This window comes from Spodoptera frugiperda, chromosome 15 (assembly GCF_023101765.2).
Source record: "Spodoptera frugiperda isolate SF20-4 chromosome 15, AGI-APGP_CSIRO_Sfru_2.0, whole genome shotgun sequence".
NCBI classification, from domain to species: Eukaryota; Metazoa; Arthropoda; class Insecta; order Lepidoptera; family Noctuidae; genus Spodoptera; species Spodoptera frugiperda.
Window position 1 is genome coordinate 5,291,328 of NC_064226.1, and position 27,756 is coordinate 5,319,083.

General features: G+C 35.8%; 1 protein-coding gene across 2 annotated transcripts in view; it reads left to right on the plus strand.

The window, feature by feature from the left end:
- The first annotated feature begins 5,952 nt into the window (after positions 1-5,952).
- LOC118274884 (toll-like receptor 6) overlaps positions 5,953-27,756 on the plus strand; it is a 66,456-nt gene continuing 44,652 nt past the window's right edge. For both annotated transcript variants that reach the window (XM_035592656.2, XM_035592647.2), the window contains exon 1: positions 5,953-6,245. The gene's annotated coding sequence lies outside the window, so the exon portion shown is untranslated. The remainder of the gene's footprint in view (positions 6,246-27,756) is intronic.

A 27,756-nucleotide genomic window follows, 5' to 3' on the forward strand; every position in this document is an offset into this window, starting at 1 on the left:
AGGTCTGTGTATGGAACTTGGTACTTATTTAGATCTCACTTCTTTTATAGGCGAAGCATTCCAATATTATCGAACTTGGCAGCCTTTCACATTTATGTTTTGGGTGGGATAATTTATTTCTTCGATAATTTTTTGATTAAACCGTACTTTAGCCTAGTGTTTTGTTGCCAATTTTAGAGTGATTGCCAAAGTGAATTGTGGTACTTCGACAGTATAGATTTAACTAAAGTATTCTTTGCTTAACATGAAAAAAAAAGTAAGTCAACCGACGCCTGGGAAAGACGAAGGTTATAAGAAACGAAGCGACTCTAAGATTAACCAATAAAAACCTCTTTTTTATTCTGCATAACATCACGCCTATTTTATTCTTAGAGGATAGGAAGTTGTGTACCTTTTGCAGTTATATTATTATGCCCATTGTAATGTGAGCTGTCTATTGTCAGACCACGGGTACGATTCCGGATTCCGTCCTGCTACTGAGAATAGGGATGAAGATATATTTTTTTAATATATCCGCCTGATAAATGGTCTTCGAACTGTTTTGTATTTGTGTGTGTGTGTGTGGGATTAAAACATACATCTGTGGGAAATCTGTGCTATCCTACCAATATTAAAAATGCGAGAGTTTGTAAGGATCCGTGATGGGCATGCACTTTAATACATTCCTTATAATATACAATATATACAAAGGTATATTAGTTACAATTCCTACAAAAAATACTGAACAGATCGGAAATAAATATAACATCGAGATAGATTATACTTGGGAATAGCGCATACTTTAACTATTTTTTAAGCCGGTAGCAGAAATAAGTAGTCTATTAGCAATTTATAGAAAGAAAGAAAGAAGAGACATAGGGGAAAGACAGAAGAAAAAAATGGAAAGAAATAAGAAAGTAAAATAATTTATGTATTCGGCACCGGGCACAATGCACCAAAAATACATAAAAACTAAAATAATAATTGTTAGAGTACTAACATGAAATCAAAATATAAATAACAAAAACAAGGTGGCAACTTACCCATACCGAAAGAGTTGCCACCTCAGTCATTCTTCTTATACTTACTATTAAAGTAATAAGACATTAGTAGCAAGCATTAACTAGCATACTTATTATATCGCTCAGCGGTAGTACTTGACCAATGAGGTAATTGACTCATCTACCAGCGCTCCCAAATAGCCATAAGAATAAAGAATACAATACATCTACACATCTATTTCAAAGGTATCTGCCACCTGGACAACTTTATGAGATGGGCTCAGTAATCAGGCACCTAATATTTATGGGCAGTCCGATTCACCTGCTTACCTGGCCTGAGGTAAGGAAAAAAATATGAATGGAGATTTTTTTCCATATGAATAATGGTCCTTATAAACATCACGCCTTTTATTTTCTCGATGATGTGGGCAAAAGGTGCTACGATACACCCACTGTTGACCGGTTGTATTGTGAGCAAAAGTTAATACTGAATTGGTGTTATCGGGAATTATTGTAAACGAAAACCTTCCCAGATGGGTCAAAGTCAATATGATTTTATTGAATCTGAGAATTTTTATTTAATAGTCATGTCAACTACTTCTTTTGTTGTCGTTGTTGTAGATGAAATAAAAAATGAACTTTATTTATAGTTACTCTTAGGTATAATAACAGTCCTAATTAAAACAATCTTAGATAAAACTAAGTTTACAAAAACTGGCTTCAATTCACGCATTTAAACATGTGTTATAGTGCTAATCTCAATTTTTAAGTCAGGTAATATACCAGTTCAGCCAAACGCGAGATAAACGCGTACGAACATCATACATACAAAATACATATAGTTCAAACAGAGAACCTCCTTTTTTGAAGTCGGTTAAAAATGTTCTCATTTATTTGTCTTTTTCTCGACATAAATCAGTAACATTAAAATCAGAATACAAAAATTGCAGTAGATAGAGGAGTAAGGAAGGATAAATACTTATTTTAATCAATCTATTATCGCCTTTTACATCTATAGAATTGAGATTGGGTTTAAATTATACAAGTAAGTACAATGATTTAATTAATAATTAAGTCTGTTTCGACAATTGGGCGACCACTAGTGAAATATTAACTCGTTAATTAGTAATTACTGCAATAAAAGTAGGTTATTATAAAACCAGAGATACAACAGACGAACAGTGTTGGTAATCCTAGCTTAATTATTGTTTTAAGGAGTGAATACACAATATACGATTTTGGAATTTCAATTTTACAAAATTTTGAGCTTGTGATTTGAAAATGCTCTCAGTGTATGGTAATAAAATCGCCCCCTTTACATAGAACTCATAGCGTAACTGCCGAAATGTGTGTATGCATATTACACACATTAAAAGGGTAGTACGCTAAAATGTATCCTTTTGGGACATTAAATATCAATTAATATTATTGTGTACAAGTCATAGCAAGAAATATACTAATGGCATTTTTTCTTTTTGAATAGGATGAGGTAGTTAGACAATTTTATAATTTTATTATAACTTTCGTGAGACATACTAAATATTATGTTATCAGCTTACTGTTTGACGACGAACTGGACTAGTTTCAAACAGTTAAGGGAGTAAGCCGATAACATAATAATCAATTAAGTTAGACAAATATTTTATAGTTAACACTTACGATGGAACTGGAACATCATTACTAAGAACTAAAATAAGAAGACATGCATAAACACACAAACAACATAAATAAAATAATAATTTCCTGACAAATAACATTTCTTTTAAGTAGGTACGATAGCAAGCATTTTTCGACCATCTTTGATTTGTTATGTCATGATTTGCAGAATGGAATCAAAAATGAGATCGAGTTGGAGAGATAGCTTCATTACGTGGCTTTATTTGTTACTAAACTTTTTGCTATCAATCCTATTAATAACGACCGTGAATAAGCCAACATACAAACTACTGCGTATTTTTATTACATTGCAAATCACAAAGGAAAATAATCAATCATGAATACGTTTTGATAAAATAATAACTAAAGAAGTTTTTGTCCGTTCGTAGGAGTATCTTAGGGTGAATCCAAAGTCAAAGCATTTATTTCAAATACACCATTATTATAAAAAAATCTAAATTAGCCTGTCATTAAGTCTAATAATGAAGGTTCGTTATTTTTTTCGGTATTTGATGAATGACTAGTGTCAGGTATGGGTTTCTGAGTTGCGGGCTACTTAATACAAATTGGGTTAAAAGTGGCTGCAATATTTTATATTCTAATTTTTGCCGACAAAATATCGTAGATTACGTAACCCTAGTTTTTACCCGACTGCGCCAGAAGGAGAGTTATTATAACTGACCTTTGAGAAAAACTCATCGGACGAATCAGAAATACAACATCCCGACTATACCTAAACTAAATACTACGGGTGCTTTTCTACCAGATTTGTGCTATGCTACGTTGCTGTGAATACATAGCTTAACACTGGTGGAAACGGACTCTCAGCTAAGTTGTTTATACGTAGAGATGCTTGATATAAATGTGTGCTGTGTAAGACTTCCCTACTATCAATACATCGCATATCCGAGCTGTGTATCTTCCTCGCACAGTTACGTAGCTTAGTATTAGTGGAAACGGTCTGAATTTTCGTAGCATAGCGACATAGTACATCTCTGGCGGAAAAACACCCTAAAGCTAAAGCACCGTAAGTACACTGAATAGTTGGTAACATGCCATAAATAGGAAGATATAAACCCTTTATTTATTGCGTCACACACACACACACACACACTCACAAATAACTTAATGTTAATTCCGTCGTATAAAAATATAGAGCAAATCTAGTCTAGATTTCCTGTCCCATGTGTGATTTAGAAAAAGAAGACGACTTATTCCCGATGACGTCATCTTTAAGCGTCCTACTGTCTGAGAATGCCTACAAAAGCTTCATCAGCAATTAGAGTGCCAATCTTGACCACGGTGATTAATGATAGCCCTCTCAACCATTTATTTTAGTAGCCATTGCGAGACTAAGATGTTGAACAGTGGGCAATTTTTGCTCAAACCTATGATTATCCGATGACTAGGTATGTATATTCAAGGTTGCGCTTAAGGGGCCTGGTATAATTAAATCTAGTTCGATAAAATAATACTAAAGTTGGAATGTATTTTTTTTTCTAAAGTTTCAAGTAATTGTAAGGTTAGGAGATGATATACTGTACTTATATATACTTATAATATGTAGCACTGTGTGAATAATTGCTTTTTGCAATTTCATGGGAATTGGTTTTAAGTTGTGTTTTAAAATTATAAAATCCGCTGAACATGGTAACAACAAGTGAACTAAATTAGAAATTATAAGTCCAGGTTTCCTTACGACGCTTTTCTTCACCGTTTGTCAGTGGGGTGTAAATAATCTTAGAAAGTACGTATAACTTGGAAAAAGTCGTATTGGTACTTGCCGTTGGTAGGTTTCGAACCCGCGCCAACATGCATGAGAAGCGGGCGTCTTAAATCTCCAGGTCACAACGACTGTTCCATGTACCATAATGTAAAATGCAAATCTTCTTAAAACAGAATTAAGTTCTTTAAAATGAAACAAAACCCTCTAAAACTATTAACGATCTAAAGAAAAGTATACATAAAACATTTCGTTTACTCCTGTATCTGAATATTTGCCTCCACAAGTAACATGATAATACATTATCAGTAAGTTTAAATCGTATGTTTGTACCACAAACTCCATCTGTATTGGTTAGAAGCTCGTAAAAAGTAAATGTAGCTTTAGTCCCACGATCAAAACATTTTCAAACAGTGTCCGTTTTAATTGCAATAAAATAAACATGGCGATTGAGACGCCAGATAATCTGTGAGGAATAAAATATTTGTAATAGAATTAATTATTTTGTAAGATAGTAAAAATGTATAATGTTGAAAAGTGTTGTTGTTCGCCTCTGCCTACCCCTTCTGGAATAAAAGGCGTGACGTTACACGCCAATAGTCAACGCCAAAAGTTTAAACAAGTTTATTTTTAAATACTCTTCTTCATTTGGGAAATTGATATAGGTATTAGAATATAATTTTGGATTAATATTTCTACTTCTGAGATTAATGAACTGTAGACTGTAAGTCTTGTTTAGCCTCATCGATCGATATCTTATAATGTACCTCTATACAATTGAACCAAAGTTGGCAATATCTTCACGAAAAGTGATTCAATATTAAATATTTTTACATCTCTACAAGTTTCATAAATGTTGAAAAATTTAAGTAAATTCAGTTGATTTATTCCCATTATTCTGATTTACAAATAAATAAATTCGCAAAGAAAATAATATTTCAAACAAAACAAAAGTTTATCTCAATACTTTAGCGGAGCACGAGTAGGTATGTTGTTCAATTAAAACTTTTGGAATGATGTTATATTTACATAAAACTCATTCAGTCTCAGACAAAGACAGATCTGTGATGATTTCAATTCTATTCGAGGGGTCTACAACTTCTGTCTCAGAATAATTGGGAATTAGCAAAAACGCTACGAAGCGGCTACGAAAAACCGTAGCGCTACGCCACGGTATTCGGCAAAATTATGCAGCAATTTGCCTCCACTAATTCAACAATCATTAGCATAATTTAATGCTTACGGAAACTAATTTGTCATTCACAAAGACCCCTTTACTGTTTATTGACACCGGCAGCGGTTACATAAAACCAGATAAAAATATAAAATGACAAGATATGTTTATAGTTTCAGTGCAATGCAGGTTGGTTCCACGTATGCTTACATTCAATTTACTTTTGAAAATCCCGCATTACACCTAATTCAATTAAAGCGTGCACACAGCGTTTGGGGGCGAGCTTCAGTAAAAACAGCTTTTGACAGCGCGGCTTCGGAGCTTATGCGAAAATTTATAGAAAATTGCATGGTACACGCGTTGCGCCCATAGGGTGCGCGGGAAACGTTCGGGGGGTGTATATTTAGAAATGCTTCTAGCCGCCAGCCGGCAGTCCACGCTTGGCGCGCGAACTGAGCGCACGCGTCCCCGTCTTCCCCTTTCGCTATCGCATCGTACCCGATTCCGTAATTAACATAAATTGAAATTAATTAATAGAGCATTATTGGTGTGTTGTGTGCCTCGAACTGGATTTGATCGTGCTCTGTGCTACCCTGTGGACTATTAGAATATTGTACCGGTTTTCAGTGACTGTATGATTATTTAATAACTGCTCGCATCTTTAACGTGAATGGACTTTTATTGAAAATTAACTTCATATCTTCGATACAAGGTATGGGAAATAATTTCTATTCATTTTTAATTGTACGAACTAACCCTTCCTGGGTAGCTGTAGGCTATAATTAAGTGATACGTCGTTATTATTAGGTCGTCGACACTAACAACCTTGTTTCAAGGGAGATAATGGTTATATTTTTATTGTTGTTAGAATTTTATTATTTCATATGGGCATTTAACCTTGCTGATAGATTGTTTTTTATGGATGTTATCTAATTAACTAATTACCATGAACTTGACGGGAAAGTTCTTGTCTGCCAGAATATTTTTCTAAAGTCACCATAAACAGTTTAATTTATTTCACTATTCGAAGAAAATTGCTATAAATTTTCTATTTTACTGTTCACATTCACATACCAAAACAAACAACGTTGAAGTTAAAAGCTTTCAATTAAAAAGTTAAACGAAACTATAAATTAGAAAAGTGTTTCCATAAGCAACGCCCCGAGTGTTTATCGTGATATAAAAATTAAACATGTCATTAAACATAATATACTTCTGATTAAAAACTGTGCTCTGTCACATAAATATGACACATTTGTAAACACGGAAATATTCGTGTGGAAAATATGACAGAGTCACTAAATAGGTTATTAATGAAATCAAGACTTTTCCTCGTAGACTAATTCATTTTTATTCATAGACCAACCCAGTTTGATTCGATTCGAACAACTTTGATATTTTATCGTTGAAGTAACGGTTTGTTTAGTATTCCGAACGATAACATCCAATGCAGATGTACATTTTATGTCTCAATAAGTAGTTCAGCCATCAAATAGTAATGAGTTATTGTCAGTGATAAGCCTTGTTTCTTCAATCGCTGTATATTTTGATTTATCACGACATTATATACCGTTTGTTTTGATTTATTTATAACACATCTTTCGATAATAATATACATTTCATTAGTTTAGTTACTGTTACGATCCAAATATTCTATCTTCCACGATACTTATGTTAGGAAAAACTTACTAAAATCAAGTTATAACTTACGTCTGAACATAGAATGGGACTTTTATCATTTATGAATCAGTTGTAGGCAAACTTTTTCTTTATGAAAAGGTACTTATACTGACTTTTGTGGTGTGAATTTATTTATACGAGTTCTTTCTTTACTGTTCACACGTGTATTTAATTCAAGTATTCACGTTCATATCGGCGTTAAAGTGCAAACAAGATTCGAGGTAGAATGTGCTCGGAGGGCTCTCAAAGGGGTTTTTCTTTAATAGTGAATCTATAGCAGTTTAGGAACTATGTGTTGGTCAGTGAGCGGGTACCTAAGCACAGGTGGTTCACGCGAGGAATTTCCACTTGGACGCTGGAAATATTTCTGCAAACCGACCTTTGACTACCAGCTAACAGATTATGGGTTTAAGCCCCGCTTAGATTTTTAGAAAATATTCCAATGATGTTCAATCATGCTGAAGTTTTATTTAATAAGGTTTTATGTAAGTTCGGGTTGTTCGTGGATACTGTTATGTAATGTTTCGGGGTATTTAATTAAAAATAAACGCTTTGTGGAGTGTGTTTACGTAACTGTTCGTTGAGTATATTATTATACCTTATATTAGAGCTTAGCTATTAGAAACATCGGAGCTACAGACTAGCGGGTTACCGGGGCTCCGGCTCGAAGAGCAAGAGTAGGAACGGGGTGATTTTTGTCATTATGAGTTTGACACTCCTTCTCATCTTACCCTAGACGAGAGTAGTCTTAGGATGATTTCCTCTGTCAAAAACGGGTTTTCGAAACGATTTAATGATAAATGAAAGATTATTTCAGTACCGTACCTACTTAGGAAGAATAAGCAATGTAACACAATCTGTTCTATAAATAAATACGAAAAAAGTAGGGGCTGATGAATGCAGCCTTTGAACAAAATATCCAAAGCAAAAATAAGTCGTTGAAGGCGCATAGCATTCACTTGTATATTGTTATTTCCTCTAGTAGCTCTTATGTCGACCTCAAAGAGTTCACAAGAAAATATTTTTTGCAATAAAAAACTTGGAAATCTATCTTCAGATTATCTATGAAGGGTAAATATTTCCTATGGATCGAATTGTAAATATTATGATCATGAATTTCGACTTTACGGGATCAGAATATTTTATTTAAATTACGTTGCGTTACTATGTTTAGAATGTTGTATCTTTAAATATTTCACACTGTTCTGTTAGTTAAAGTTTTATATTTATATAGAATGGAAATTAAAATTATAGATGTTGTATAGTTATATATTTACACACATAAATTATGTAGAGCGAAGTCTAATTAGCATTGAAGTGTGAATTTGCATTTTTAGTCAAATATCTTTAGGCGGTTCGTTAAATGTTGATATTATGTGATTTATTAGACATGTCACATATTTATGACTAGAGTCTAAATACTATTATATATTAGGTGTTGTGTGTGTGTATTATACTTAACTTACTTGTTCTACAGAGGACGTCTTACGGCTAATAATGATGATGTTAAAGTTAAATCATTTATTCCAATTAAGCCATAAACATTTAGATTCTTTTGAAATGTCAACAAATACAGAAATAAATAATAGTATGTCAGTTTGTCCGTCAATGAAGCTAGGTGCTCGTTCCAAAGTGTCGCTTCACATGGAGAAAACCGAGCAAGAATCTCCATTTGTTCAATGATGATGATAATCAACGGCTGATTTTTCAATGAACCGATTATATTATTCTTATTAGATTAAAATTGAATTTTGACAATTTATAGTATAGAAGAAAATTCAGCTCATGATTTCATATTATTTTTATATTTACATAAAAATATAAAATTAAAAAAACGAAAATATTGTTAACACATAGAAAACGTGATGTTATCTGAATAATTCTTTATTCAAATATATTCTGCAAACAACTTCAGTTGTACAGATGTACAGTCGGCGTCAAAATTAAGTGCTTCGCATTATGTATGCAACTGTGCACATAGGTACTTAAGTACCATCGGAGTAAAAAGTTGGATCAAATATCTACATAATGTATTAAGCAAATGATCTAAGGCTTAAAGATTGTAGTATGATGCTTACGGTTTCAATACGATTCCCGTTTTTCAATATGATATATTTTTTTATGACTTTATGTCTGATTTTTTATCATAATGTTTTTCTTCCACCTCTACAGAAAGATCAGAGTGCTAATAAAGTACGTGTAATGTTATCTTAGTTAAGTGCGTAAACCGAGGCAAAATATAGATGGAAGTAATCGACAAACTTTAAAAAAACAACCAGTAATCGAATATTAAGTAAAACAAGTTATGGTTGACTCAACGGTGCATTCAAAGAGCGGATGGTAAGGGAAAATATTTAATGATTATTTAGTATTAAAATCGCTCATTGTATGCGTGCGATTAAGTAATATTGAACTAACAGGTTTCCTAAGAATGCATTGACGTGAGATCTCGTCTCAATGGACTCACGCCGCCTTGTGTTGATTTTGTCTTGTGTATATTTGATCTACTGCAATTTGAAGATGCTTAAATAAAACTACATCGTCGGGCTTAGAGTAGTGCTGCTTAGTAAACCATCTGAGATTTGATTGCCATTGATTGAAGTCACATTTTTTTAAGTCATTAATTTATTAGTTTAAGATAATATTACCTTCTGTTTAGGTACTTGTTTATTATAATTTTTTAATTATTTATTTAACTTTTATCAACTTTATTTTACAAGAGTGGGCTTAATGCCATTGGCATTCTTGCTAGCCAATTAAGATAAGCAGGAAAAATGTTTAAGTACTTATTTTTTTTTCTGCTAAAAATATAATTCTTACATTATAACGCAATAAAAAGTTTAAATAGCCCAAGAAACAAAGGCCATTTTATTTTGGTTTTATGACAAAAACAAAATTTCATAGATTTTTCCTTACAAGGCTTATAGGGTGTCAATTTCTAAGCGGTAGGCACGACAATTGGCAACCCCATCGCGAGAGATCATTTCAGAAGATTTCATTTCCTTTTACCATTCCAAACCCTCTCAAGATTGCAAACGACTGTTCTTGCTTCTGCATCCCATTTATTTCAAAGACGATTACAGGAATATAATAACTATAGCACTATAAAACAGTGAAATACTTTTCTAAAGTCGCTTGAACGGTTGGTCGTATAACCCAGTAGGCTAATAACAGCATTTTCAAGTAGGTCATAATAATATCGACATCGATACGAAGGCTTTATAAATGCATTCGTCATTATCGGTGGCAGCCGTCACTCTCAACGTTTTTATACCATTAAAATACTACCTACTTTTACAATACCAATAAATTTTCAACCGAATTATACGTCAATATAAAAATAAATTCTAAATAACTAATTTAAATAATTATAAAAGGAACTTTTAACCGTCCTAATTAACTAAATACTTACCTAGCTATATATAAAAAAGTTGAACGTCCAGTTGTCGGGTTGTAAATCGAACTAAGTTGGTTTATAAGTGTACTATTACGGTCAATTAGTATACCAGTCGGGATTTCTTTGATGGTATTGGGTTGTAAACAGAAAATTGATCCGGACCGCCCTGGAGTCGATGTGTAGTTTTATTTGAATGCACAAAGTATTTTGAGAGTGGATCAATAGCCATCAATCGTGTTCAATTTAGTTTGCTTCAATACGTGTGTTTATCGACTAGTTTAAAGTTCTTTTTTTTAATATTTTCATTTTACTCCCATGAGTGGTTTTTCATGTATCAAAAGAATATCAAACGCCTTAATAGGTAATTTGGTTTTTGATCTATCGATATAAAGATATCAAACGAAATCTGATTTCATATCAAGGATCAAAACCCGAAAACCTATCAAAACAGAATCACTTTATACATCGGCAAACAATTTACAAAAGGATCTTAAAAAATGTACCACAAGCACACGCTACGTATTAAAGTTTGAACAATATTCGTTCATTATTTACCAGAAGAATGGCTGTTCCGAACAAGAGCGCCTGAGCACGGCCCGCCGGCAATGAACACCAGGTGTGGTTAAAATAAATAGCCCCACATATCCCAATACATAGCAACGTTCACTAGCAATTATTACGATTAATTGGAAACTAGTCAGAGCCTTTATTTTTGTTTCTGATCGTTATAACTGTAGGAAATAGTCTAATATATGAGACGTCGCCCAAGGCAATTCACGTCCAACGGATTATTTCTATATGTACGTAATTTTTGTGGAGAAAATTACACGGTGTGCCGCCTAATAACGTGGTTTTAAACAGAAGTACGCTTCGGTGGCACGGAAGTATCCGAATACCACGTGGAAATTATAATCTATCAACTATTTGTATATTATTAGAGGCTCTCAATCAAACCTGTTGAGATTTTTTGGTACTACACAATTCAAATTTGACTTCTTAATTGCATTATTTATAGGGAATTATTGAACGTCTCAGAATACTAGATGGTTCATCTTCATATTTTATATTTTCACAAATAAATAACATTATAACCTGTCAAACATTTTAAGTGGTGTAATCAAAATATTGATTACAACGCCCCACTCTAAACCAAGTAAATACATGAATAAATAATTCGAGTGACTACGAGATCTCATATCTCACTTGTACTCGGTAAGGTCAAAGTGTATTGACTTGCGATTATCCTTGGCGTAGAGAATTAATGCGGCATGAAAGTTCACAATTTTATTCCATTATCGGACGGTGAGCGAGTGGATGGTAACGCAGTTCTCATGTAATCCCAGCTCCACGGAAAGCGTTAAAAGTTCGTCCAACGAACAAAGTTTCTTCCGTACATTCATAAACATTTTACTTTCTCAGTTCCGTGTCGAGGTCTGTATCACTTGATATTTTACATTTAAAGCACGTGTTTTGCTGTAATATTGTTCGCACTGAATTGTCACTGTTAAGCGTTTGAATTTAAATCTTAATAATTTATGGTTGTTCCAAGTTTTGGGGCCGGCATTAGAGTTTTTGGAAGTCATGCCCAATCTGTGTGGCAGATCTTTTATGGACTCTGTCATGGGGGTGTCTAGCGTAGGAAAGCGTCTTTATACTTATATGAAGGGTACTTCCCTTCTCTTACTTGAACAATCACCCATCACAGCGACATTGGTATCTATACGAGTAAAAGTTTTTATTAAATTTTTATCTGTGTACTCCTACGTCTTCAAAGCATATTAATTTGTCTTCTTAAAGTTTACTACCGACGCAAGTAAATGGTGACCCTTGACTTATAATCCTCTACTTGTACCGGCAAACAACATCACATCACTCATTTAAACCGAAATTGCTACGAGCCTAACCTCAAAAAGACATAAAATAAAACACGGCATCTTACTTTACGCCCCTAACCCTCAAATAAAGTATTTATTGCACAAAAAACAACGAAAATTCAGGGGTAGGGAAGCAAGAAAGTACGGAAAGTTGTCGTATATTATATAATTTGCACACAACTCACGTTCATACGGGGCATACATGAACGATATGAATAAGTTATTCGCACACAGGCCTAGGCCATGCCACTGTGGCCTGTACTTACGCCCTGCTGGATTTTAATAGTTTATTCCGCTTTTCAGCCCAAAACTATGTGCAACACGTTTGTGGCTCGTTTAGAGATTTATGTATACACACACAGGATTTATTCTGTAGCTGGTTTTAGAGGAGCGCAGTTGGAAAGAGAAAGGGAATCGTAAAACCTAAATAGGACGGATGTTCATAAAACAATTGAAAGCCTGTTTTAATAACTTGGCATAAAGTTGGTTTTTGGAAGTCGTAAATCATCGCATGATTTCATAATTCCGCTACATTATTAAGTAGGTCAAGAAAGGTCCACTGGTTAATATATTCATAAATCAAACTCAGGATGACCTATTAGCTTCAAGTTACGTCGTAAAAATATTAACGATAACATCTTCGGATGTAAACGTCCGACATTTTGCATAGTTGATGGTCATTGGACACCGTTTTGTTAACTTTGGTCATAAAAATTGACCCGAAATGTTGACTATCGGCTCCTGTCATCTGTCGCTCGTTCGTAGGAGGGTACTGAAGTTATGGACTACTTAAGTAGGTATCTCATAGTTATGTGGGAGCCAGTGTAATAGAGTAATGCTATAAACTTTCATCGATTTGTGTACCTAAACAAGATGATGTTGATAGATACAGAAGATGGAAATATCCATATTTAAATTTATAAATAATAACAGAAACAGATGAGAATTCAGTGAATTTCTTAGTTGAGTGGAGTTAACATAAAATGTAATTAAGTCAAAGTAATAAATAGGTATTACCTAAGCAAAACTTAAATAGTGCCATCACTTAAACTACCACGTAAGTTTATTATAAGCGAGCAACTGTCTGTTGCCTTCAATCACTGAAACCTTCTATGGAACTTTATAATTATAGATAAAAGGAATGAAAGATACACCTACATGGTATAAGTATATGCGTACGTAGAAGTATAATTATAGACTAGGTTAGGTTGGTCGGAAACAGTAGGGGTAAACCTATAAATACTTAAGCTACCTGCATTTCGCTGAAAAACCGATCGATATTTATATTGTCAAGTATAAATAAAGTTGGTTTATTTTTATTCGCGAAATATCTGCCTGTTTCTGAGTCTATTTTTGTGTTTGAATATCCAGTAGAGTTTTAAATGTCGATTTAATTTTGGCTTATTTGTGGATAGAATAGGTACACATCAATATAAAATTACTCAATATGGATTTTTTGCATCGAAATATTTATTTTGTCCATCTTAATTAATTGTATACACTTACTAAAGAGCAAACCAGTCTCCAGATTTACAAAAAAGTAATGAATAAAATCCGACCATCAATCCAGGGCCAATTCCGAATACGGGATCTATCAAAGAAGTCATAACAAGCAAGCAATGGCTTTATCGTTTTTCTATTATTGTATTTTTTACCGGCCACAATTGAATAATCGCTGAATATCCTTTTATCGTTCCCGAGGGCCGGTAACGACCGATACGTTAGGGTTAAGGGTGTACGATCAATATTCAATATCCGGCTAGAATTCGCCTCTTCCGATAGCCGGATAAGCTAACTAGTAACATGACCGGATTTATTCGTGCCAACTTATTCGTTAAAATTAAGTGCAAATATTGCTGTGCTTGAAGCGTAAAATTCGAATGGACAGATAGTATTACTGGCTATCCTTTTTGGATCAAAGACTACTACGGACTATTAATTGATTACAATGAGTTGTGAATAATCGTGTTTCTAATTCATTCGATTTGTAATCTCGAATGGTGGTCAACCGAAAAGCTGAATTTGTAGAAAAACAATTGGATCAACAAGTACATAGAAGCAAAGCGGTAATAATAAATGAAGTTAAAGCTATGCAGCTGCGACTGTAAGTGGCTGGCATGATAATAGAGGTAGTTGACCAACAACGCCATTAAGTAATCAATTCCCTTCGCTTACTCACGATAAGCAGTCGACACTTTCTTTTAAATTCTTTCCCAGATTAAGTCAGTGACAAATAACTGGAAGAAAAGATTGTGCAAACTTTCTTCGAAGGTTTGAATACGTAATCCCACTATTTTTAGAACGTCAACTAGGGTGTGCGGTAGTCGCACGCTCGGGGTTTTGTTACGGGAGTTAAGTATCTGACGATTTTATAATCAGTTTTTCAGAATGGTATTATGTAATAGTGATTGAAATTTTACTACTATTAATATGAAAAAATGACGATTGAATATAGATGCCTTATGACTGATACATCAAATAAGATTTTAGATTGCCTTTCATAATTTTAAAACACATAAGTACACTGATTGCACTCAAATCATAAGAAGCTATTAAAACCAAAATTAATTTTGATTTCAAAGCCCAAGTTTTCATGTTTTTTCTAAAATTTTAAGTATACTTTTTAATTTATTAAAGCGTCAACGAAACGGCATTGGCGACTGAGTTAGGCACCGTAACGGCGAGGGATTACCCATCTGACCCATTTTTGCTTGAAGCAGGAATCTGTTGCAAAAAATTTCCTTCTGCTATCTCAAACTGACCGCACTCAGCTTTTTGAGTGACGCATGCCTTTATATCAATATTAAACATTGTAAATAATATACAGAGATTTTCACTTTAAATAAAAATATTTATCTAAACAATAATTTTTATGTTAGATCTATAGACAAAGATATGAAGGAAAAAGCACTTCAATATCGAAACTAAAAAGGGTTACTAGGTTTTCTTTTCAATGCTGTAAACATTAAATTAAAAATACCATTAGCCGACGATCATGCAAGAAAAGACTGATGACTGTTGATGAAGCGAAAGAGGTATGTAAGAATCGAAACAATCCATAGTTCCATAGTTTCTGCCTGTCTAAGGTTATGTATGTCCTGTAAAAAATGTTACTCTACCCTTTTATTTTGGAGGGCATTTAACCTTACAGCTGTTTAGGAGTACCTAAGGGTACCTTTATACATAGTATTTTTATATCGCTGTCGTCAGTAGCTTCGTCCGGTCATAACAAGTTAGGTTTATACGTGTACATTGTACTAGTAGCATGTTGCTGGCCCATCGTCAGACGAACCCATAACCCGTTTTCCTTTAGTTGACTTTTATAACTTGCTCATGATAAGCTGTGTCTACGAGGTACATTTTTGTTTTATACTTTGCTTGGTCTTTAGGTCGTGATGTAGACATACCTATATCATATAGCTAACTTTGATTGCTTAAAGTGTGTTTGAAATTTGTTTTCCTTTTTTCACGTTTTGAAATAGTCCATTATTTATTTTCTCTATTTCTCGTGTGTATTTGTTTCAATGTTTCTTCAATCATGAAGTATTCAAATTAGATACGAAATCTAGTTTCTTCGTTGCAACGATATTCTAATCTTAATTATGAAACACTAGCACATTGCCAGAGGCTAATTTTGGTACGTGTGTAGAGACATTTTCTAGGATAATATTTTGAGTTGTGAAAATATTATAAGATGAAACGAAGAAAGTCGTGTGTGTTTTCACTTAAAACTACATAATTGTATGGTATAAATATTTCTCTTTCATTATTGTAAAAATATATTTTTTTTATAATATATAAACGGGCTTGAAATATTTTTATTGTTGACAATCATTAATTTTATCTATTTTATAAATGGAAGTAAAATAAAATATTTGTTTTTATTTTCAGGTAAGCGAGCTGAATTTTACAGAAACGTTTCGGTAATTATGACTGGTAAGCCTTATGAATATCGTAAAAAATAATAATACAAATTATTATAGCACATAAAGAAATACGAAAATCATAAAATAAAATGGGTAATAAAACTATAGAATTGTTTAGAAACTAGGGCGCGAATAATGCTTTTAAATATTCATATAATTCTGAACAAAATGTTTCATTTCTAACTAATTGAAACTTATTGCCAATGTTAAATAAACTTAGTCGTAGAAGGGTCTAGTCATTATATCGTAGTACTTTAAAACTAATAAGTTAATATTTTAAAACAGTCTGCGATTATTATTGTAGCAATATTTTTCTGTTTTTATAATTATTAATTTATTCTACGATGAAGTAGTTAGTGCTTATATAATAATGTACATTTTACTCTTCAAGAAGACTTTAATAAAGCTGCCCAAAGTCAGCATCTTGCTTCTCTTTTATTGTCCTTTTCCCACGCGTCCACCTTGTGAAAGGATGTTTTGTATTTTTTATCCGAAACGCCGGAGCAGGTGCTTTCTCAGTTCGACTGCGACCTTTTTTAGTTCTTCTGCTCAATAATTACAGCACTGACCTAACCGATGCTGATTCCAGTTTCAATTCAACTTGGCTATCTCCTACGGTGGCACGTAAATTAATCTCACAATTGCCTTCCTCGGTTTCACCGCGAATCAACACCGTATCAATAGATTTTTGCTGACAGATGCGATTTTGCATCAGTAGGCAGCGCCGCGAGTACTATTATCTCGACCGCAGATCTAGCGTGGAAATGTTCTTATCCCGCTCTGGTTTCTTCACCACGTATCATTAGTTAATTTATGTTGCTTTCTGTTCAGAATTATGTGGCGAGCGTTATCTATGTTGAGATACTCGTCCGAGTAGCTACGGGCGGGTCGACGTCCTTGCGATCGCATCTCGCTCGACCGCGCCGCAGGTGCACCGCGTACACCTGCCCGGCCCGCCAACTTACCATAAAATGCGATTCGAACCAACCCCGTTGAAACAAAGCTTCATCTCACTCACACTCGCATAGATAAAAGGGACAACCGCACAATCACGACCGATATTAACTCAATATACGACGGACGGAACGCGGCCGAACGGAATATCAGTTTTTACCGGCGCAAAAACTATCGGAATTTCAAGTCTGGGTTAGCTGCCGACCGTAATCACCCGCCCGGGACTTACTTTTAAAACAATATCTCCGCTTTATATTTCATCGAGGCAGGTGTAATTTATGGGATATTCTCATCCTTTTTTCTGAGTTTTGATTTTTCACTTGGCTTCGCCCCTCGGTAGCATTGATCGTGTTCTCAGAGTTTTGTTTTTCTTCTGTCTACGGTTCGTCTCGGCCGTCTTTCGCGGTGTTTACTTCGGAGTTTAGATTGGATTTCGCCGACTCTTTTTTTTCACAACATTCTTTCGTGTTGTGCTCGTAGCTAATCGTACAATCAGTTCGACAAATAAAAAATCAATTATAAACAACAATATAGAGTGCGAGATGGAAAACATGGCGCTGCTTGGGGCTTAGTCATTGTTGTGTAGAATTAATAGGCATCCCAACGGGTCGCAATATCACAACATGGAATCAATAAAGAAGCGTGTCTGTACGGTGTGGCTCTCATTCGGAAAATAACGGTACACGTTATTATTTTTAATCTAAGAGATTTATTATTGCTCTCTCAGACGCTCGCGATAACTTAGTTGAAGTTAATAGTAAAAGTTGAAATGTTATGATGCTTCTTGAATAAAACAGCGATAAAGAAATCCTATTAACTTAGTCATTACACAGTTTTGCATAAAATGTACTTATAGATTAATTACTTCAGGTTGAGAAGAAGCTTATGAAATAATTTAACGCCTAAGGCAATGTAGACGGATAAACTGTACGAGCGTATAAAATAATAAAGCGTCGTATTCTTGTGGAGGCTTACAAAACTTAATACAAAAGTAAGATACATTATCTAAATAACGGAAGGCCGTACCTTTACCTACGCATGTTTAATGGAGTGATGTGAAACGCGGCGAGGAGTTTTTAAAAGCAAAGTCACGCCTCGGCTCGATGAACAATACATCTTAATTAAATCGTAACTACGGCGTCAGAACTTACGGCCGTACCTACCATATAATTATTTAATTATAAACGTTCCCGCGAGACAATCAATAATTTAAAGCCGAGTACCTTTGCTCTGTGAAGGAAATAGTGGAATCAAACTTGAGCACGTGCACAAGAGTTAATAACTAATGAATAGGAGTTTTACGTGCGATGTGGTACATTTATTTTGTATTAAATTCTTTGTTGCCAAAAGGAAATTTGTAGTTGTGTGTCGTGTCTGTCAGTAAGGTCGACAGAATAGAAAAAAAACGATTCACGTGTGTCACGAACGTTCGCGAATGTGGTGCTCGCAATTTTATTGGTGAAGTCAAGTTGTAATAAATAATAATTGAAACCAAAGCTTTATAAACAATTAATTTATTTTATAAAGCTTTATGCCTATTAATGTGACGATGTTATGTTGAATTTATAATGTACTTTGTATTCCATACACGTAGGATGTAGTTAAGCTGTCACCTGTGCACTTCAACGCTTCTTAAATCCCACGCGATAAAATAGATCGATGAACGTATTTCTCAAGCTTGTAATTCCCACAACTTCGAACTCAGAAATAGCTGAAACAATCTCCAACTTAGTGCTTAATAGAATATGCGTCAAAGCAAATTTGCCATTTATTATACCATAACCAATTTAGATGCCGTTCCCAAAGTCACAAATTAGGATAAATGTACATCTTTAATTTGTTCGCGAAAGCCCGAAATATTTATAGCATAATTATATTAAGTAATTATAGTGCAGTGAGATTCGCCGGAGGCGGTGGTTAGGGATTTACAGCGCCACATCACGCTAACAATAGGCCGGACTGAGCTGCATAGTTCGTATCCTACATTCGTTTTGCTCTCCTTACGTTCCTACAGTCTAGACGTAATATGTCAAAGCAATATGCAGACATATTGTATAATTTCAAACGAACCATTATCGACCTGTCACTCTTCTAATTTTAAACTTTAATGTAGGCTCGACAAGAAATTGATTGATGTCATCTAATACTCAAATGTTGTGTTTATGTACAAGAACAGTATTTACGTACTATAAAGCATAATTCAGCTTCGGTTTAAGTAGTATAGTAGAATGCCCGCAGACCTAACCAAAAGCTTCGAGTTAATTTTTTTATGTGACAAAGTGAATGCGAGTCCTAATATTCATAACGGGAACTCGTTTGGCGCGGGAGAACAAATCAAATAAGAGCTCACTTTAAAGGGAAGTATGCGAGTTTATTAAAACAAAACATGAAGAGCACTCATTTCTAATTCGAGCGAGTGCGGCGCCGCTCCTTAACATTCACGGGGCGACCGCGCGCGGTAGGTGTATTTAATCTGAATTATTCCAAACTGACTGACAGAATGTCTAAGCGACATAAAAAAATACAATAAGTTGCTACCTAAAGGGGAAAAGTTTCGAATAAAGAGAACTCTTTGTTTGGCGAAGAATATTAAAATGGCAGGATGTCTCAGAGTCGTGCCAAGTCGCTGCCGGATCGCGAATATTAACCGCTCGACTCGCTTCTGATTAAAGAGAAGCGATTTTGGACAGGATGACTGATGCGCACGTGATTTCGAGGAATAATGTTGTTTATTAAAATATGGACGGAAATTTTAACTTCGTGATAGGAAGGGCCTGTTTATTTCGTGCATACAGATTAGGGTACGCGCTTAAAAACGAATAAAGCTAATGTTTAGCCGAGATTTTACAGCGTTTTACCTGATTTATGGAATCTTGTTACTTGAACGTTGAACGTAAACCGCACGGCAACTCTTACTCGCTTTGAGTAAGTGTAACATGGAAGTTGTGTCGACTAGTCTCGATAAATTTCCGTGGCCCACGTTTGCGTTTGCTGGAAGCGTAATTATCTCGAATTAAGCGAGTCATTACAGGAGTGGCGGCTAACGAAGTCGCTCGTCCCGCGCTCCGCCGCGCGCCGCCTCATAACCGGAAGGTTCAGTTTCGCCCCCGAATACGGCGACGACTCGCAATCATTAACGCGGTGCCGTCGAGTACAGAACATTCGGTGCCTATATTTAATTCCCTTCTTGTCGTAATGACCGTCATTGTACCTTTCAGATTATGTACTAATTAAGTTGCGTGTTCCAATCCTACGAGTTTTCTTCGAAGACGTTCGTGATACAATGTAATTTTCTTGTTTCCAGTAAGCATATTTAATGTAATATGTGTCGCGCGTGAGACTGGGATACACCTGCACCATGTCTGGTCCAGTCTTAAATGATCTTCTAAATATAGAACTGGTGTCGAGAGGATTGTACGAGCTACAAACGAGCCTGCGGTTTGGTCGGCCTCTCTGCGGTTGCGCGTTTTTCTTCACACCTGCGGTCAACTTTAGTTATGAGATCACGGCGCGAAAGCTCCACGCTGCATATTAAAAAAATTGTTTGTTGTAGGCAGTACTTTAGGAAGTCATATTTACGTTGGAGAGGTCGTCTAAATGATTTGTTATCCGCCCTCCCCATTGTGATCCAATAATGAATACTTAGATTTATTTTTCATAGACTCATAAAGAAGAAACATTTTTCTTTTCGAGCATTAACGCGCTAAAATCGTGTCGTGCTACTGTCGCCATAAATCATTATCATCAAACAGTATTCCGGGCCGGCGACGACGTCGGCTTTCATCGGACGCTTTCAATCTGGCCCTCCTTTATTTCATTACAATAAGTAATTCACTCGCCTACCATTCAGTCACTTTTCGGTAAACATTTTCTGAAATTGGCAATAAATTCCCCTCTAAAATATCGCCGCGTCTGGAACTCAACCTTTCGTAACAATAGACTGAGATGTCGTCTTATGAAGATGTTCACTTGGTTTTGTTTGGCGCAACAATAGTTTTATTTAGCTTCGAGCCCACTGCCCACACGCCTCGGCTAATGGTCAGGATTGTATGAAGATGTAAAAATGAACGGCCTATCTTATAAAGGGCTAATAATAAGTTCTCATGCGGCTGCGATCGACTCTATTGTTGTGTAACTTTTTGTGTGCGTGTGGATCGCGGTGTATAATGGGGTAGGTGTCAATCGCGGCCGAGGTAGGCAGGTGTAGTCTGAGGCGCGGCGGGAAATAAAAATGGTCATAATTCCATTCTGCAGCTGCCCGTCAAGCGAGCATCGATTCGAACCGGCCCGTCGCGTTCACTCGTCCGTCCTTTTGTAACTCCGAATTCCATAAAAATGTTACAGACAATCATTATTTTTAATTTGTCCATTTTCGGTTACGCTTCTACGTGCATAATGATATGTAACGTAATTGTTTGAACATGGTTCCAATGCAACGAATGTTAATGTACCTATGTTGGTGCTACATACCGCAACTACTGTGAAGAAGAATTGTATGGTAATGTTGATAAGTTTTTTGTTTATAAACTAAAATCCAATACCTAGTGTTCCGTTTACTTTGAAATTGTAACAGAAATTGGTCACGCTCTAAATGGCACCAAATTACTAAAAGTTTCAACCAGGACCACCAAATTAAATCACCGAGCTTGTAGTGTATAAATAATTGAATTTAAAACAATAACCCTATTAAACTAACAATTTAGAATCTTTTATCAAATTACTTTAAAATTGTACGAACAATATTTTGTCCCTATTTGCATATTACAGAGAAATTAACGAATAAATTGAACTTATTAGTGGATAGACGAGCGAGGGGATCCAAAATCAATTCTATGATTAATTAATCATCACCAGAGACACGTTCACAATTTTGTTTCAACAGTGGCTGGCGGTTGGGCCCCCGCTGTGTACTCATACACAGCCGATTTTGATATTGAAATACTGTATAGGATATTAACATTAAGAAAAATCCTAGCAGGCACGCGCGGCCCGGCGCACCCGCCGCTAATCTCTACTGAATAAAACATAAGATGCTCGATAACCTACTATTAGAGTTAAGGCACATTTAATACGGCTTTCTATTATCGTGCAATATGGAGCGAGTTAGTATAAATAGCGCGGGATTGTACATAATCGCACGCACGAGCGACTAACGCACCCGTAACGAATGCTTAATTAAATCTTAATAAAAAGACACGCGCACTGTGTGTACTCTCAACAGAGGGGGAATACTTAATGTTTAGATAAAGGAAAATATCGTCTTTATGTTATGTTTTATGCGAGAAACGAAGTTGCGGGAGGAAGTGCTCCCGGCTACACCGATACACGAAATGTTAAGGCAGAACCGAATTACCAACCTCATAGTTAAACATAACTATCGATTGGTGCCTAACGTTTCTCTAACACGTTTAACAATATTTGATATGTGATATTGTTTGCTAACGCCTGTGTCGTGATTCCGACACATGAGTGTATGCGTGCATGGCATACGCCGCATACAGCCGATTCAAATTAGGCATTATGTATAACTTTTCATTGTGACCGACGCGCTCGAAAGCTTATCTGTATAATTATGCATTAGGCCGCTAAATAGGAACGTTAAATATTAATTTATGTGTCGCGTCGTCTGTACAATCTCATGGTATCAATTAAACCCGCCCACTTATCTCGTAAACTTACCAAAACTCTAGTCTCTATTCCCCGATCAATTTGCTTTATCTGCGGATAGCTGTTATCGTCGAATAAAATATTTACAGCACAATAAAGGCGTCCTCCCCGCAATAATAAACCTAATATGCACGATAATGAAATTTATGAACGCCAACGCAGTCTTCGTTATTTTTCAATGTGGATTTATCTATGTATGGGAAAGTAATGCTGCAGTCGAATTGTGTGTTTTTAAGATATCTCTAGTCTAACAAATACTTCTTTATATCAAACAGGTTTTTGAAAATTCAATCGTTATGTAAGACACACATAGAACACAATGCAGGTTTAGATAGAACCAATTTCTTAAAACAACATAGTAACCAAACAATTCGCTTTGTGCGGTATTTCATTTATAGTTTGTGCCTCTTATTGATATTCCTTGCACATCGGACGAGATATCAGCGGGTGGGTATAAAACTTTACGTGAGTATCGAGTCGAGTCGCGAGTGACAGCGATCTGCGAACCGCGAAACGCCTGGGGCGACATCGTAACTATAGGGCAAAGGGAGTTGATTGCCAACAAGTGAACCGCGCTGCGAGCAAATATTTGCCAACGTTAATATTAATTTGAATCCGTGTATACCTTTATACCGTAAGTACATTTACCATATTCCCATGAAAATTGGGATTTACGAAACACGGATCAATTTTATAGCTTTTTTATGTTTATTGAAAACTACGATGCTCATGCATGATCCCTGATAAGAACCTGATCTTGTAAAGATTAACACTATAAAATTGGTCATTGGAATTTTATTACTAATCAATTTTAGTTTTACAAGTCTTCAAGTTTTTCTTACCTGATAACAACAAAATATGTAAACATTTTGAGCCAGGTACACTAAAATAATTTTACAAAATACATTGAAAGATTAAAAAATAAATATTATCACAATAAAATGGCGTGCCAAAATAAAACAACACTGCTTAAAGTATTAAAATTTTAAGTCCCTAAAATAAATTTCATAACTTAAAGTATTCAAGAGAAAAGTACCAATTTTCTAGACAACTGAAGACATTTAATTTTCTGACTACTCATCTGTCGTACTTTGTAATTTCATAATCGTGATTATGAGTACAATGGCCCGCGCGCGGTCGCGATTGAGGCGTTGTCCTCATAATTGTTTAGTTAGAAATAATTTATATTTGCTTTTATTTATATCTTAGTTGAGATTTTCTTCTTAAAATGTTTGTTTTTCTAGAATTGTTAAAAGAAAGTGTACTTACTAGTGTAGTAATTTTGTTTGAGAACGTTTTTCAATAAAAACGTTCTGTATAATTATTTTAGTGCAATCGGTTGTCTATTTAATTATACGACGAAAAATTGATTACTTCATCATAATTTAAATTGTATACTTAATATGACATTTGCTTCTGGCTTAAAAATAGCATTTGGAAGTAATATTCTGTGCACTTAGATTTTTTTATATATATTACTACATATTATTCAAGCTCACGTTACCATTACCGCTACTCGCTAGCACTGAGCCCACACCCGAGCCCCGATGCAGTAGGCAGTTACCGTCACGATCGCTCGCGGGCGGCGGCATCGTCTGAGGGTGGCCCACAATTCATTGTGCTTTGTTTGTCTAACGTTTCCTGAATGTACGCTCACTTCGACGATTAGTGATGCTCATGCAAATTGTCGATTTTGCGGTGCGTTCACGAACTATCATTTTTACATTATGATGGCTTATGAGAATGTTAACTATAGTTTGAGTACTTTGTTGAAAGTTGGTTAATTTGGTTAATACTTTCGTCATAAAGGGCACAGACTAGTCAATTATGAATGAGTACTTATATCAGGAGAGTCTCTTTTCAGAACTCATCTTCAAAGTAAATAAGTAAGTCATATTTCCATCCCACTTATATTTGAAATACAGTTACGTACGAAGCGAAATAAAACATCTTCCGACTCTTACTATGCGTGTATTTGAATAGAAGGCAGGGAATATAAAATGAAGGTTTTAGATTTTTTCGCAAAGTAGTCTTAAAATATGTACGTTAATGTATTTGAATACGAACGTAGTCTCCATTTAGATAATTTATTTTAACTACTACCTTTTGTACTCGTATACCCTTTAAACAAGGTTTTATGGAAATGCGTTGCTGACATGTAGCATTTTTTATTTATACGGCTCGTCGTAGTTTTTGCTCTACTTTCTAGTTTCTTTTGTATGGTAATGGCATATAAAGTTATGTTGTTGTAATATAGTTCTGTGAAATGTTTAGTGGCTTAATTCAAATATAATGTTGGGATACCAAATGTATTACGAAGTAATGTTTCCTTAAGTGGAGGAGTTCCTTTGGCTTTGGACTAAGTAATTTAGATTTTAAGAGAGTAATGAATGGAGTTTCTTTCTCGTTTTTCTCTATTCGAAGCTACACTTTGGAACGAGAACCTAGCTTCACTGACGGACAGACTGATAGATTTATGGTTTAATTGTAATAAATGATTTGACTTTTGTCTTTGATAATGAATTACAAAAACAACTGAGCCTTTTAAAAACTATGATTCTAGTATAATTGCGAAACAAGTCTTAAACGTTTTAAACTCATAGCCACTCTAACCGGTCAGATACTCATTACGCCACAACAAAGACCAGCACCCGATCGCACCGGATCTAATGCTAAATACCAACTTATCGTGTGTATGCCTTCGTAAATTGTATGTAAATACGTGGACACCTGCTGAATATATTTGTATAAGCGTTAGTCCGCAAGGCGTGTTTGAGAATGCTCAATAGGGTGCATTTGACTGTGTAAACCTATTAATATGGGTAGTCCACTATGATGCAGTGAGGTGTTATGTAAATTGCCTAGGGATAAACGTGTGACAAGTCATGAGAACTACTTCGGACTTGTTATTATAATGATGCTCTGTGTATTTCTAGTGTCACGCTCTTGATTTGTATGACGGCCATGACAGGTCGGTCGAGAGCCCTTAGGCTTAGTAAAAGGCTTCTGACGGTTTTGCGCTGGTGTAAGTGGAAAAGTTTGGTAATGTTTGTTAGAGTTTAAATTGTCCTTTACTAAAAATATAAGTTTTATTTTGTAAATAGATATTTATTAAGAAACAAAAATACCATGAATGGAAAATAAGAACGGCGCCATGATTTAGAAACTAATATTCATTATCTAAGTAAGAACCATTAATATTATTATTATACACTAATCCACGGAACCCATTCATCTATACACCTATAACAAACAATGCATTTAATTTCAAAACTAACAGTTACAAAACAAATCAAATAAACCACGTATCCCCACAAAATCAATCAAAACCAGCATCTAACTAACAAAATACAAACAATTAATCAAAGTTAACAAATAAACTGCCTCTGGTTCGGCAAAAATTTTAACTTGTATTCACGAGTTTAAGCCCCTAAAGTTTGGTTTAGTTTACAATAGAAAGTAATGACTGGACATATTAGACAAACAATGGATTTTTTGCGCACTATTAGGAGTCGGGTCCTACCGTTTAATACCCTATAGTTACGAAGTTACAAATATGGGGACCTGTTTTTTTTTTTTTTTTTTTTGAGGGGGAAAATCATCCAATGACTTTTCTCGCCTTGGGTGAGGCGAGAGGGAGTGTCAGACTCTTACTGACTAAAAACCACCCCGTTCCTTCTCCTGCTTTTCGAGCCGGAGCCCCGGTAAACCCGCTAGGTAGTCCGCAGCTCCGGGTCAGGCATCAGCCCTATTGGGCCCCATCTGTGGTGGTCTGATGGCTCTTTGAGGCGCGCGCGGAACGCGACGCGCCGCACGCACGGGTCTGGTTCTGTTCGGGCGGTGAGCTACCCTTGCTCGCTGTCCGCAGGCCCGCACTTACGGTGGCCGGAGATCGTCTCGGGATCCCCTACGCCCGGAGTGTCTTTCGCGACGGCTGGGGCGTGAGGAGGTTTGTTCTCTCACGCGCCCCGCCTCCTCCTTAGCTAGCATGACTGCTTCGCAGAAGGAGGAGACGGCATCCCAGTCCCTCTCGCTCCGCACCATGGCCTGGACCAGTGCCGGGCGCGAGAGGTCGCCGTCGCCGACCACATCCCTGAGGACTTGGCGGTGCTCAGCCCACGCAGGGCACACCGCCACTGTATGTTCTACTGTGTCCTCCGGGCGGTCCTCGCAGTGATGACACCCGGGCGTTTCCTCCCGCCCAATAAGGAACAGGAACCTACCGAAACTCCCATGTCCGGTAAGCACCTGCGTTAGGCGGTAGGTGAGGACGCCGTGGCGCCTCTCTAGCCACTCCTCAAAGAGGGGACTTACCGCTGCGATGACAGCGAGCCCAAAACATGGGGACCTGCTGAGAGCTTACAGCGAGTTTTTTTAACGTTAACGTAATCGAAATCTTACCGCTTCAAGCCCTTTGATTGGTTAGCTAACTTGAAGCAGCCAATCAGAGCATCGAACGTCATAAACGTTAACGCAAAAAAAAAACTTGCATTTAGGCCCCTCGGACGTCATTATAGCTCCCTGCTGGATAGTTTGTATCCAATAGAATTTTTAAATGGAATTCTAAGTATTAAGATGTAAGGGTCGATTACAAGCAGCCCTCATACTTTTTTACGACATCTACTGCACAAATATTTTAATAGGATGTCCTAATTTATCGTGGACCTCAAACGGTTTTATTTGTGCCGAGGGATTAGTGTTGGGGACGGGGATAAAATGTGTTTT